Source organism: Drosophila arizonae, chromosome 2 (genome assembly GCF_054131065.1).
Source record: "Drosophila arizonae isolate 15081-1271.41 chromosome 2, UAZ_ARI_1.0, whole genome shotgun sequence".
Lineage (NCBI taxonomy): Eukaryota > Metazoa > Arthropoda > Insecta > Diptera > Drosophilidae > Drosophila > Drosophila arizonae.
The window spans coordinates 24,800,635-24,814,075 of record NC_142922.1 but is presented as its reverse complement, the minus strand read 5'-3'; the positions used below and the strand labels follow the sequence as shown (position 1 = coordinate 24,814,075).

At 42.6% G+C, this 13,441-nt stretch overlaps 1 protein-coding gene and 1 long non-coding RNA gene across 2 annotated transcripts in view; one reads left to right on the top strand and one right to left on the bottom strand.

Moving 5' to 3' along the window:
• Positions 1-1,863: 1,863 nt before the first annotated feature.
• Positions 1,864-13,441, top strand: part of Gfrl (Glial cell line-derived neurotrophic family receptor-like) — a 109,822-nt gene continuing 98,244 nt past the window's right edge. Inside the window, exons 1-2 of the mRNA XM_018019290.2 lie at positions 1,864-2,589; positions 5,770-6,758. The gene's annotated coding sequence lies outside the window, so the exon portion shown is untranslated. The remainder of the gene's footprint in view (positions 2,590-5,769; positions 6,759-13,441) is intronic.
• LOC149270615 (uncharacterized) lies at positions 9,356-11,708 on the bottom strand. Its single transcript, XR_016268625.1, has 3 exons — positions 9,836-11,708; positions 9,583-9,708; positions 9,356-9,521 (listed from the first exon to the last, which is right to left on the bottom strand). It is a non-coding gene; the product is annotated as an uncharacterized LOC149270615 (long non-coding RNA).

Genomic DNA, 13,441 nt, shown 5'->3' with positions numbered 1-13,441 from the left:
ATACGCCAATGAAATATTTAGTAGCTGCTCTTCAGCTGCGCTCTCAAACGGCCCGGATTATGCTATCTGTCTGGCCCGTGCATTCAGCTTGCCAGCCCTTTTGACTGGCTGACTGGTTGACTGCCTGGTTGACTGTTGGCTCACTGCCTGGTTGACTGTTGGCTGTCACTAATCATCGCTCTTCAGTGAAGCCGCCGCGCGCTCCGAATGCAATTAAAATGTCAGCGAAATTTGACCGAGGGATGTGGTACAAAAATGTTCAAGGCGTATGAAGCGCAGCCGATCCAGTTCCCAGGATGTGAGCAAACACTCATTTCACATGCCGAAAGGATGGGCTAACTGGCCTGCCGCCCAGTCAACATATGACAAGAGTTAGAGATTTGTAAACAACTGGGCAGGCCGTTGTGGAGGGTCAGGCCCACAATGCAGCCATTAAGCGCACTTGTGACGCACGTAAATTAATTTACTGCCAGCCATTTATGATCCCCGAAACACACGCCGAAAGCGAGAAAAGAGAGTTGTTTGCCTTATTGACAGGCGAAATATATAGCCCACATAAAGCAGAAGAAAACTTGCGGCTGCTAAAAGTTAAATGATAAATAACATTTAGTACCACACCACGCTCATCCCGAATGTTAAGCTAACTTTAAGCTAGATTTATGAAGGCGACGAAATACTTATATATATATTATATACTTTACTAATAATAATGTTCATTGAAGCCATACGAGGTACTCCAGTAACCCCTTTGTGAGCTGTGAGGTAAATAATGAAAGTTGGCATTCTCAATAAATTTCAACTTAAATAAAGAGATGTATTTGCTTTAATCCTGTCAAAAAGATCCTTGAAGGCATATTGTGCTAAAGCGTATATGGTATGCCAAATATTGTGCGGGTCTTTGTGTAGTATTGTTTTAGGGACTGAATAGTTGATATGAATTTTGCTGCTGTGACAACGCCGCCTTTGTCGCGACAACCGAGCCGAGCGAGACAACGTTGCAGGCATTTGTTATGCATCCCCTCTGGATGGCAGGCAAATTGCGGATATTATCAGAGGGGTGTCACTAGCTGTGGCAGCGCCAACAGATACTTAAGTGCCACAGAGCGGAGCGGCCTCTGCGTGTGTGCGGCTTGTAAGCGGAAGCACGCGACTCTGGCGGAAATTGCCGGCACATGCAACACACGCAGCTGGCAGCCAGCAGGCGGCCCGTAGACCGCAGCCTGCCGCGCTCTCCGCTTGCAGCTGAATGTGCTGGAATGAGTTTTTAACAAATTATAAAGGAACAAAAAATATAGAGGGGAAAATTGTAAAAATTACAATGCATGCCATGCCATAAATACCAAAGTTTAAGACCTTGACAGCCATGACCAATTGACCCAATTGTTTCCGCCAAATGGTTTGCATGCGCTAAGGTGTTCGAGTGGGGGGAGGGGCCTAGTGGGGGCGTGCGTGGGTGCAGGACCAAGCTGTATATACGTGTGTGAGTGTAGGCGTGTGTGTGTGTGTATGCTCTGGTGCCAAATTGAATCTTAAGCGCACGACAAACCAAAAAACAAGGCCAGCTCCATGCCACAGTCCGAGCCACAGTCCATGCCACAGCCTCAACCTCTGCCTCTGCCTCAGTCTCAGCTTCAGTCTCAGCCTCAGCCTCGGCACACAGTCAACCTGTGTTTGTGTTGTGTGCTCAGCACAAGCCAAGCACAACAAGAGCCGACCACAGGCAAAGAGCAGCCAGCACTCTCTTCGGCGCGTGCGGCTCTCTTTGGCTTCGCACTTTTATCCGGAGTGCATGTGCCGCTCGTGTTCGTGCCACAACACAAGCTGGGTTAATGCCAGCGACGTTTTGGGCGCGTTTGTCAGTTTGCCGCAGTCCAGCAATGAACGCGCAGCACGCGGATATTCAGGATAAGAGTTCAGTTAGCCGTACTCAGTAAGCCGTTAACATAGTTTCGAATCGCCAACGCAACTTGACGTAATTTTGTTCACTTGCCGCCAAAGGCGTCAAACAAAAGTTGCTCGTGAAATTTATATACAAGGACGTGCATTAAGCTTGTGCATGTGTGCTACTGTTAATGTGCGTGTGTGATTTGTGCTCTCACTCTCTCTCCATCTCTCTCGCACTGAGTCACTCTCTCTCTCTCTCTCTCGCTCGCTGACCAACTATGACCCACGCAACTTTAGTCGCGGTCAGGCGTTACATTCGCCACGGCAACAAACTCGGTATCCTTCTGCGCCGCAACGACAACGTACACATTCCGGTCGAATAGGATCTGGTGTTAAAACCGCAAATTCAACGTCCAGCTGCAATATTCACAACGTGCCACTTGCAACGTGCCGCAGCAGCCGCAAATAGAGCCCTGACACCTGCATAAGCATACGTGGCTCTACGCCTACTCCACTAACATTTCGCGTCGCGTCGCCCGATCCGCAAAAAAAAAAAACTCGGTTTTAGTTATGCTATTATCTGCGCGCACTTGTGTGTGTGTGTCCGCGTGTGTGTGTGCGTGTGCGTGTGCGAGATATGCGTATATGCCTGCCTGCCAGCAGGCTCCACCACAGCTCCCACGAGCCGCCAGTCGCGTTGGCTGTGTAAGTGATATGCTAGTGCACATTTAACTATATAGATATTTAGTTTTGGTTGCCTGCTGCAATCTGTGCCGCGGGCAACGCACCGTGCCACAATATAAATTACCTGGCTGTGCGCACACTAACGACAGTGACAGGGTCCGGCAGCTGCAGCTTCAGCAGGAGCCGTAGCTCTCTCTGCAACGGACGTTGAGCTGACCAACCTTAATTAAATTTCAGATGTTTTATCAAAATTTACGACACGGTTTCTGGCTGATGTGCCTCCTGCTGCCTCCTGCTGCTGGCTTGTTTCGTTAGGGCTTACATCATTCGATCCGGCCCCATAATGTTACTGTTCAATCTTTTTGCCCAATAATAACAAACTGATGCGATGGCCGGCCATGTCGATTGTAGCCGCGGGACGTTTTCTCGGTTTGCTGGTTGAAAAATTGGCAAAAACTAAGTCAAACTCCATTAGAACGTACAAAAGGCGGACATGATTTATGTATGTGGAGGCCATGCATCATATTGCCCATCGCCGGACGCACATCTGATATTATTGTTTTCTCTGCTTTGTTGCTTCAGCTTTTAAGCATTTTCCACTAGCGTACTCGTTTAAGGCCATGGACAAGCGGTACGCCTTGTTAGTTTCCAATATACTAAAATATTACGGCTAAAAATTGAAATTAGATATATTATGTTCGCACAAAGAGCAAATACTAACATAAAATATTAATACTATTAGCCATAGTAATATGAGTAAAGTGGCACAAATATGATCAGTAACAGTAACATTTACAGTCAATGTAACATTTAACAGTCTATAGTTAACAGAATTATGAGTAGCTGGGGTAGCAGTAACCCCGATGCTTAAAAATAATTGGAACTGAAAGTAAAGTGACATAAAACGGACAAAAGTAGTGCGAATATGAACAATAACAGTAGTAAGCGTAGCATATACAGTCAATGTAACATTTAACAGTCAATAGTTTACAGATTTATTAGTAGTTATAGTACCACCAGTCTGGTCTTTAAAAATAATTGGAACTGCATGTGAAGTGGCATACAACGGACAAAAGTAGTGCCAATAACCAATAAGCCAATAACCTTAACACTTAATGTCAATGTGCTAGTTAACAGTCAATAGTTAACAGCTATCATTAAAGAACAACATTAACAGTAATGCGTAGTAAAGCTAACAGATTCAGCGACAGTTGCTTCAATAGTAACAGGTAAAGTTCACTTTCCGTTGCCAACCTCCAGGCGTAAGCAGTGGGTGAATCGGTGGCCTCTACTTTTGGTTCCATGGGGCTCATAATAAATCAATGCCTGCTGTAGCTCATCATTAGCGAAAGGCAAACACTATGTCGTTGCTAATCATTCACCCGAATGTAGAAATACAGATACTTAAATGCCTATGCCGAGGGAAATATGGAATACGGTAAAAACAAGGAAGTTTTATAGATTTATTTCTGTTACCTCTGTCCCTCAGTGGGTGCCGAGGATTGGTTATTATTTGCCGCCAGGCCAGAGTCGTTGCCGGCGCCGAGGCGCCCAAGCGAGCAATAGGAAGTATCGAATACCCGACGTTTTATCAATTGCCATATCGCGTGCTCAGTCGCGCCAAATATTACCAAAAGCGAACGAGGCAAAGAACAAGGAAAATAAATATTCGACTATATAAAATAAAAAAAAAAAGAACTAGAATGAACTAGAGTGAAGGAATTTGAGTCAACTGAATCGAGAAATATATTCTTGTTTCATATTTTGAGAGTGGGGAGGCAAACTGGAACAATAAGCGCACAAAATGTGTAAATTGTTGCTAACAAGAAATTTGATAGCGTTTTATGCGCTACTCAGCCAGAGTTTAGTTTCGTTTATGGAATTGTTTGTTTTCGGTTTTCGCTACTGCAACATTTGATAGCTGCCCGTCGCTTTGCCATTTGCCATTTGCCATGTGTAATGTGTACTTTGGGCTAATCGAACCTGGCTGACATGCATTCGCATTAGCCCCCACCTTCTCTCACTCTCTCTTTCTCACGCGCTGCCTCTTTCTTTGTGTACGCATTCGATGTGCCACGCCCCATTTGGCAGCTAACGGTCGAAATTCATTTTGATATAAATGAACTGTTTATGCTAATATATGAGCTCACTGGCAAGATAGCCGAATGGAAGGGGCCCCGGCTCAGGCCCAGGCCCAGGCACAGAGTGTGCCAATTGAGGGGAATGGGCTCATTACTAAATTAAGCATGCTGGCAACACCTGCTGCGTGCATGTGTGCGTGTGTGTGTATTCCTGCTGAATGTGTCACTGTGTGTGTGTGTGTGTGTGTCAATGTCAAAAGAGGCATACACAAAAGAGCTACCCGGCACCTACGCGCTGCAGGCAAATTACGGCTAATTAACATTTTTTTCAATTTATACCACACAATTTGCCGTACACCAGGCCAAATTACACTGTGAAAAATGTAATGTCAATTTAGATAATTTCGCACAAACAGTGGAATCTTTCTAATTTATTTTGATTAATGATAAATAATAGCATTTTCGATTAAAATGAATATTAATTAATTCGATATTTGACAATTCTCTACTGTCAAAAGGCACTCTCAATATCAAACTGAGTCTGATTTTTCTTCAAGTGTACTCGTCTGAGATCCCGTCTTGGCGGCTTTTGCCGCGCTGCTGAGTGTTTAATAGCCGGAAATCTGTCTATTTCCGCTTGCCTTGGCGTTGATTATAGTTAATAGATGACCGACTGAAGCTTCCCCTCCAGCAGCTAATTCTTTTTCTACTACTCTTACTTGATACTCGAGTATTAGTCGAGCCGTAATTATGCTCTAATTATATGCCCACTCCGTGTGGAGTGTGTGTGTGTGTGCGAGTGAGTGCCTCTGAGTATGTTTGCAACTGTAGGTGCATGAGTGTGTGTGTGTGGCAATCTCAGAGTTGATGTAATTACAACGTGCCGTGTGGCAAGGCCTAGGTGGTTGGCGGGGCAGTCAAAGGCTTTAATTCTAGTTGCTCACCTGAGCGGCAGATAAAAACTTTGCAGACGCGCGCAGATAAAAGTTGCTCCAAGTGGAGCGGCTGGCAAATGACAATTAGATAAGTTTTAAGTATTTGAAATTTCTGCTCACATTTTATGCCAATGCCCGATAATTGATAAATCTATATATTTGCTTCCTTTTCTTTCTATTTGCAGCTTAACATCATAGAAATTCTGATGCACATGTAATGTGAAAGGAACTACGAAAAAAAAAGGGAGAACAAAATTCCAAATGAAAGCATAATTTAATAATAACTTAACTTTTAACGATACATATCAATTTCGGTCTGAGTTTTGATTTATTAATGGATCAAAAACTAATTTAAATAAGCTATAAAATATGCAATATCAAATATCAAATATCAAAAATTTATTGTAATTTTTTCTATCAACTAAAGCGTTTGATAAATATATTTACGGTAATTTAAACCGAATACAATTTAAGCAAATAATAGGCCAAAAACGTTAATGAAATTCCAAAGCGAATCGAAATTAGTCGTAAAAACCATTAAACGAGAAATTTCGCGAGTGTAATCGTGTTTGTGTGTGAGTGTACGTGTGTGTGTGCGTGGGTTTGTACATGTGTTTTTGTGTGTACTAAGCGGCAAAATCGCTTTGTCATGTAATATCTTTATGTCGCGCAACGGATCAAGTGCTTAAACGCTAAGTAAAAGCCTCCCATGGATTTATATGCATAAAGGCGAGCACACGCATGCTCCCCACTCCCCCCCACACACAGCTGGAACGGAGAGGCGTCGTAGAAGCCGCAGAAGTTTAGCCGCGTACACGCAAACGGATTAGCTGCAACATATAAAAGAAAAAATCAAGACAAACCAAAATAAAAAAATAAAAAAAGAAAGAAAACCCAAAGAAACGAAAGAAAAGAAGACGTGAAAAGAAGAACACACTAGCACACATATTGAAAAGGAAGAGAACAAGCCAGAGGGCAGCCTCCTGGCTGCGACTTAGCCTCGTGCACGCTCTGCCACCTGTCATGACGTCAACGCACTGGAAATGGCCAAGCAATTAAGCTGTTAACGATGTACGTGCACTTAAGAGCCGCTCACACAGACAGACAAGCTGCGAGCGATCTGTAAGGAGAAGCGACCCGTGCAGCTGTGGTAAATGTTGCTGATTAATTTCAAGTAAGTTGATGAGCCTTTTTACGTATGTTTCTTAATGCAATTCCTACTTTCCATCTCTCGAAGAGCTCGAAGAGAGAAGAGCTAGGGAAGACCTATTAAATTATTTATCAGATTGCCAATAATGCAATCTTGAAATTTGACTCTGAATGAAGTGAATGCAGCTCGTCTAAATGAAGCCATTAAAGTGTTTGGCTCAAGTTGCAATATACATATGCAATTATGTATATTGCTGTGCACAAGTTAATAGCATAACATCATTTATACACATCAATTAAATGCCTAATTCCACTTAATACGTCAGCATTTAATTGCATTTGGCTCAGGTTTTTATTTATTCAACCAGTAAATACACATATTTTTGATGGGCCAAAACGGACTTAATTTGTCCATAAAACCTGTTTGCATAACTAAGTGCATTAGCTAATTAAATAGAATATTTAATTTATTGAAACTATATTTGCTTTGCCTTCAATACAACTTTATAAAATAAGGAAGAGTAGATTAGTTTATGGCTGTGAATTTTTTATACACAATATTTTATTACAGTTTAGCTCGTATAGTAAAAACCATAACTTTTACAGTTTTACAGCCGGAGTTAATATTTTTACAATCTTTTTATTTAACTTGGCTGACAGCCATGAGCGAGCTTTACCCAGTAGACTGTATGCATTTCCAGTTAGCCATCCGCAACCACTTCAAAGTTCTCTTGAAAATGGGTCAGCTTATTCTTTAAGGCTTAAACTTTACTAAGCAATTTTGAGGCTTGTTAAAAATTACAAACGCAAATTTTATGCAAAATTATGAACGTTCATACATTTATGATGCGTATGTAATTGGGTTTGAAATTGGATCGAAACCATTTGCCTACCGGCTGCATTACATCTCAAAGTGTGTGCGGTGAATTGAGTGGCTCGTGTGTTGCCGTCTGTCAATTGTTGGATATGAATTGCTCTGTGATGTGAGCCCAAGCGTGCATGCATAGACAAGCGGAGCAGCCAAGGTCCGCATTTATGACATGCTCAATGCTGGCAGCTGAGGCCTGTCATGTTGTTTACCAAAAATTGGACAGCCAAAACAAATAAGTTGAAAGGGAAAAAATCTTGGCAAACTCATCTAATTTTGGCTCAATTCACACGCTTTGCTTTTAACCAAAATCCTACCACACACACACACACACACACACACACACACACGTTATTCAAAAGCCCAATGAAGTTGAATCTGAAAACAAGCCCGAGAGATGAGCGCTGAGCGTTGAGCGTTGAGAGCCGGGCTAAGCTTGAAAAGCAGGCAATTTCATAGGCGCGCGGCTTCATTCAATGGCGATGGCAGCCATTGAGCGGCTTAAATACACATACTAAGTAAGGCAGCATATGCGAACATGTGGCATAAATCAAGCCCATGGAGGCCACACACAGCACACACACAACCACAAACGAGCACAAGCCAATGGCGCTTAAAGGCATTTTGCAAAGTTTCTGACTTGAGCATTTCAATCGTGTGTTTTATTGCACACATATTTTATGCCGTTTATGCTCAAAATTCAGCTCAACATGGGCCACACACAGTTGGTCTTTGTATGTGTTGGTGTCTAGCGCGCAAAGTTGAAATTTCACTTGAGCAAAATGTATCTGAGTCCTTCTCTTCGAGTGTGTGTGTGTGTGTGTGTGTGAGAGTGTGTGAGTGTGTGTGTCCTGCGGCTTGGCGTTGTCTTCAGCGCGACTTTTGCTGGCGTTCGGGAAAAACCGCATTGCGGCACATTATGCGCGTCGAAATTCCGGGCTTGAAGCAATACACTAAAGGCAGTTGGGCAAAAAAAAAAAAAAAAAAGAAAAAGTAAAAGAAAAAATGAAGAGAAAAAACGCAGCTGCAAAAGAAATGCGCAATGTTTGCCGTCCACATAGGAGGCGTGCTTTGTCTGTGGGCGTGGCCGTACACTATCAGTCCACTAGCGCTTCTATTGGCATTGCCCTTGTGCAGCTTTATTAACTCGACCAACTGGAGCGCGTCGCGTATACGCAGCGTGGCTCGCGGTTGCTCTGACAGCGAAATTGCAGAAACATAATTAATTAATGTTGTTGTGCAGCTGAATGCAATTATTTGCCATGCGCTGCGACAAATGTAAATGTTTGCACGGCTTTCTGCCATTTGATATTGCGCATACGCAGCGTAGCCATGCAGCAAATTAAATTTGAAAAATCAACAGTCGAACTGAGGCCCGTCCTGGCGACGTCAATGGAAATGTCTTTATACAATTATAGACTGCCTGCGGCACACGGCTTTTGGCTGCCAATATGAAACAGAAGAATAATATCAACAGATATTCCATTTAAATTGCTGGCTTAAAGTTTGCTTCATTTAAATTTAGCTTGAATGAAATCCAAACACTAAATAATGAATGCACTCTTAGGGGATTTATAATTAATTCCTTAAGTCTTTCTAGCCTACTTCAATACAGGGTAGCAGCTCGCCAGGTTATTAAATTGCCCACTTTTTCCATTTGCAGATGGATAAATTCGTAAAATTTCGTCTATTTATATAGGATCAAATAATAATAAATGCTTGGCATGGCAAGCATGAGAGCTGCTTTGTTTGCCTTAGTTGCTTATTGATTTTTATTTACTAATGAAAAGTGAACATAAAGCAGAGTGGAGGCAGCCAGGCAGGCACTTAACCCTTTTACATGCTATCTGCTGATGACGTCAGATAGTCAGCGACTCGTTGAATGACAGCCAGCGTCTATATAACAGTCAGGCCGACAGCCTGAAATGGAATTACACTTTTAAAGAAAAACACAAGCAGGGCTCTTAGGGCTCTATAGTACGTGTGATTATCTGGGTTGCCTGAGTGAGCACACATGAAGCGTGTGCCATTGGGGAACCGTTTAACCCATATAATTATTACTATGCGAGCACACCCAGAATATAATGCGTGGAGCTGCAAGTCGAAGCTGTAAATAATTGTTAAATATTTATAGAAAGTGTTGGGCTCTTAGTATATGCTATTGCTGCTGCTGTTGATGTTGATGTTGGTGTGGATGTTGTTGGTGTGTAATCATAAATGTTAATTGCACTTACATTACAACCGTACATTCAGCAGTGGAAACTATTCAACCATAATTGCCGCGCTATTGCCCAAAGGATGTGAATTCTTTTTAGTCTTTCGCCTTCACTGGCACATCGCAATTCAATGAGCAGGCAGCGTGGAGCGTGACATGTGCCACTTCCGCCTGATAGCGTCACCGCCATGGATCCGCATTCGTATCGAGTGGGTATCGCTGCGAATAGAGGTGTGTATAGAAGTGTGTGCGTGCATGTGCGAGGGGCTGGGTGGGTGGCTGTTGATATGTGTGAGCTGTCTGTGTGTGGTTTAAGTGCCAGCACATTGCACCGAACTAAAAACAACGTTCGCGTGACATTTGCACGTTAGTGCCAAAAATGCGGTGCTTTAAGAGACGGCCGAAATGAAACGGGTTATTAAGACTTGTTTTTCATTCCCATTTTGATATCATGCTCATTTGTTTGCCGCTCTTGATTACTTGTTTGTCTGCCTGTTTGTTGAATTTAAGCATTTTGTAGAATTGTCAAGTGTGCCACAACAGCAACCGTAAATCACCAGCAATTAAAGTCGCGTCAGCCTGGAAGTAGGCAACCGTTTTCTGCACTATGCTGCCATTTTTATGTTCTCTGCTGAGCGATGCTTTAATGCGAGTTCTCTCAGAAGCCTGAAATGCATTTAGTATGCACAGAGAATGGGCACAAAACTGGCATTAGTTATGCAAACGTAACTTCTGCTCTTTAGAAATTTCGTATTATTTTGCCTTTTGCATTCGCCTATTGCATATTCCAGAGGCACTTTTGCTACTCCCTTTGCATGAAAATTCGCTGAGTATATTGGCTTAACGTTCTACTTGAATAGCTGCTCGTTGTTCGCTGACTCTTGAGTCCACTAGTTCCTTGTTAGATTCAAATATTAAGCCATCATTTAGCTAGACGTTGCCCAGAGTTCAAGTTGGTCTCGCCTTGTAAATAGAGTATTGTGCAGTCGGCTACACTCGCTGCATTGCTTTAAGTTTTTTATAATGCAACTGCTGCTGCCATTTGTCTTAATGTTTTTCGCTGTTGTTGTTGTTGCTGCTGCTGCTTCAACTGCTGCTGCTGCTGCTGTGGCTGCTGCTACTCCTGCTGGCAACTCTTGCAGTTACGTCCACATTTCCGCCTTTATGTTTGCTCACTCGCACACAAATGCCGCAGCGGCTGTGGCATTTGGCCAGCATCCTTCCTACTTGTGCTGCTGTGCAACTTAACATTTGCATCGTTCAGTCTTCTGTATTAAGTAGCTCAACTGTAATGCCCAAGTTAATATTAATTCTGTGGCGCTCAGAGCCTATCGAATGTGATCAACGCAAGCCTTTGAGGTCGGCGCCGTTAGCTAATTAAAGCAAAATGTTTTCTGTCGTGCGCCGGCTTCATAAAAACGTCGAAAAGGTGGAGCAGTCATCCAGCCAACTAGCCTGATTCTCCTCAGCGACGGCTTTTGGCCAAACAAATGGCCCCATGACAGGCCAGAGCCAGGCAATTTGCTGTTGGGTTAGGCCAGCTCCTCAGCTGGGGCTTGGTATGGGTAACTGCTGGGACTGATGCCAAAATTATACTGTGGCACCATCTTAACAATCACTTCGCAAATATGTCAACATAATTAATTTTCAATTATCCATGTGACATTCGACCCACACACACACACACAGACACACATGAGCTGCGATGGGGCGTAGGGAATTATTATTAATTGTAGTCTAGGTGGCCATCAGCGTCGTCATTGTCGCTCTGGCGTCACTTAGTATAATTAAGCGCCCTTTGATAGAATTGAATTCACAATACATTCGCCCGAGACTGTTGAAATAGTGTGTTCTGATGATTGTAATGATGCTGATAAATGAATCGCCCGAATATTCATCGCCTGCTATTATTTTTCATGTCTGGTTAGTCCATGTGCCAGACACGCCCAATGGCCACCACTTGGCAACACTACACTTGCCAACAAAGTAGAGGATTTTTCGCCTTTCTTAGCGATTCTCAAGATTTTATCCAGTGATAATGTAAGTTAGATTAATGAATACGAGAGGGAAGCGACTAAAGTTGAGTTTAAGATTTGGAAAACACAAAGGATTTGAAGCACGGCTTACATACATATAGCTTATTTTATATATAGCTCATTTGTTAAGAATAGCTTTTGTCTAACGCCCAATATATATTTAGACATAGGTAATATAAATATGTAAAGGAAAATAAATATGCAAAGTCCATTAGCTCGCACCTTTATGAACAGTAGCATCTATCAACTGCTGTTGGACAGTGTTACCTGTGGCACATATATCATCATCTGAATACACACACGCACACCAAACACATATGCCATCAATGATTGCTGTGGTGTGACAGACTGGCCAAGTGGTTGATAGACCATTGGTCACGCTATTGGATTTAGTTTTCGTCATTTGTTGTTTGTGTGTGTGAGTGTGTGTTTGTGTGTGTTGCGAGTGTCAGTTAATGGCTGGTCATTAATTTTACGCTTTGAAGTGCCCCACTTGAGTCGAGCAATTGGGTCAAATTGGCCCACTTGGTCATCAGTCAAGTGCACAAATGGCTTTTATCAGCATCCGTTCATTAGCATTCAAAATATTGCGGAAATAATAAAAAATGCATTTATTCCGCTCCACCTTGCCTTAGCTGGCTCAATCACAAACAGGCGGTGGGCGTGGCTGTCGGGACTGTTTGTTCTGTTTGTTTTGTTTGTGTTCCCCCACGTTTTGCATAATAAATGCAGGGAGCTCACGTCAAGCAACGAGAATGAACTACAATGGCAATGAAAGTGTGCACAACAAGGGCGGAAAAGCAACAGAAATTAAGAAGAAGCAGAAGTTGAAGCAGCAGCAGAAGAACAAGAAGAGCAACAACAGCAAAACAAGAAAGAACAACTGCTTATGCGGCAGGTGGAAAGCGCAGAGCCAGACAATGGAAATGAGAATGGAAATAAACGGCAAATGGCTGAAATGGAATCTTAGCCGGAATTATTCATAATGTTCAAGAGGCACGCATACATTTGCATTTCACGGATATGAGTGTCACTATCGAAACGCAGACAGGGGGCCATGGACGGGATAAGCCAGCAGTCGGAGCACGATTCGAAACAGGACATTAACATACATGTGGCACTGTCAGGGCATAATGTGAACCCAAGCCACGGCGCCAATACAAATACAACAAAGGGAAGCAACCAGTCAAGCAACTCATTCATTGCATAAACACTCACACACACGCACAAGCTCACTCGGTCACATACACACACACTAATAAAAGTGAAAAATACGTGAAAAACGCTTGCAGAATTTCAAACATTGTTAGACTGTTGCTTCTTGGCAAATGAAAAATGTTAAATGGAAAATGCTGCCAACGACAGGAGAAATAACCAACAGCGAAATCAACAAAGCAAACAAACGAATGACGAGAGGGCGAAAGATAAAAATTATAAAGAAAAAGTGAGCGAAAACTTTAAGCAAAATCTCCAGCGTCGCTTCAAATAATTAAAGTCAAAAAAAAAAAAAAAAAAAAAAAAAAAAGAGAGAAGAAAAGTAAAGAACATTTTGACGTTTTCCGATTTTGATTACATTTGATATTTTGTGT